Source organism: Varanus komodoensis, unplaced genomic scaffold (assembly GCF_004798865.1).
Source record: "Varanus komodoensis strain SLA01 unplaced genomic scaffold, ASM479886v1 scaffold19, whole genome shotgun sequence".
NCBI lineage: Eukaryota > Metazoa > Chordata > Lepidosauria > Squamata > Varanidae > Varanus > Varanus komodoensis.
Window position 1 is genome coordinate 13,415,675 of NW_025335550.1, and position 1,722 is coordinate 13,417,396.

The window sequence follows — 1,722 nt, forward strand, 5'->3', positions numbered from 1 at the left end:
TGTGGGAGAGATGGGTGGGAGAGAAGGCCTTTGGGAAGCTGTGGCTCTGGGTATGCCCAAGGTGGGCCCCCCAAGGTGGGAAGCCCCAACTTTGGATATGTCCAAGGTGGGGGCTTCTGATGGAGCAGAGCTCCCTTGTCACTTGCCTCCCCTGTCCAGAGGGAAGAGCAGAGTCGAGGGAAGGACTTGGAAAGCACCGAGTCCCTTCCACTCATGGCAAAAGGGAGGTCAACACAGGGCTTCTTCAGGAAGCCCTGCACCAAGGCTGCGGCAGCTCCCAAGGAAACTTGAAAAAGAAAAAGATCTCAGAGTGATCGTGGACAATAGGCTAAACATGAATCCACACTGCAATGCAGCCACCAAAAGGGCAAATGCTATTTTGGGATTCATTAACAGAAGTACTGTATAACTTCCAAATCACGAGAAGTAGTAGTTCCTCTATACTTCTCACTAGTCAGATCTCACCTGGAATACTGTGTCCAGTTTTGGGCACCAAGATTTAAGAAAGATGCAGGTAAATTAGAACGGGTCCAGAGGAAGGCAACAAAAATGATCAAGGATTTGGAAATGCTGCCCTATGAGGGAGACTGAGAGAACTGGGCATGTTCGGCCTTGAGAAGAGAAGCCTGAGGGGGGACATGATATCCCTCTATAAGTACCTCAAAGGCTGTCACAAAGAGGAAGCTCAAGATCTCTTCTTGATGAGGCCAGATTGTAGAACACAGAATCATCCATTCAAGCTGCGACAACCCAGATTCAAGCTGGACATCAGGAAGAGCTTCCTCACTGTCAGAGCAATACGACAGTGGGACCAGCTGCCTAGAGAGGTGGTGGGCTCTCCCACACTGGAGACATTCAAAAAGAAACTGGACAACCATCAAAGTGGGATGGCATAACCTGGTATCCTGCAACAGCAGGGGTTGGACCCGATGGCTTTCCTGACCCATTCCAACTCTTCTATTCTATGAAAAGTCCATTCATCTTACAGCAGCCTGTGGGAGATGCATATGTGGAGAAGCCAGCTTTTAAAAGAACAGTTTGATCCCCAAACAGCACTGATAGAGCCAAAACTGGTCTGTGTCCACTTGCTTTTCCCCCTCATTTGAAAGGATGAGCTTAAAAAATGAAACAAACTATGAGCGCTTCCGCTATGGGGCAGCATACAAATAAAAGCAGCAGCAACAGAAACTGCTGCCAAAAGCATGTTCCACAAAAGGTCATTCAAACAACCCCCTGCCCCCAGGTCAGGAACTCCTATGATCGCTGCCCTGCCTTATATTAATTGAATGGGCCCAACTGATTCCATAAAACAAGATTAAGTCACAGTAAAGCAGAAAGAGTCGGTCCTTCCATCACAGTCTTGCAGTTGCAATGGAAATTCCTCATGGAAAACGAGGAGGGTCTGTTCTGCGTTTGTGCACTGTACCCACCGCACGTGCTGCTCAGACGTTTCCCTTCTCCTCAGGCACTCGGCGAAACAGCCCTGGATGCAGGCAGCCACGAGGCGGGGCCAGGAGCAGGAATCAGGCATGCCGTGGACATGCAGAGCACCGCAGTGGAGAGCTCCCGCCTCGGGCGTCATGGGGCCGGAACTGCCCCTGCCTGCTGAGTCCCCAGCTGCCACTGGTACGGGGCCACAAGAGTGGTGACCCCCACCACGTCCAGCCTCCCACGCCAGTGCTGGAGAGGCGAAGCCGTGCGGGTGCCGGGGGGGGGGGGGGC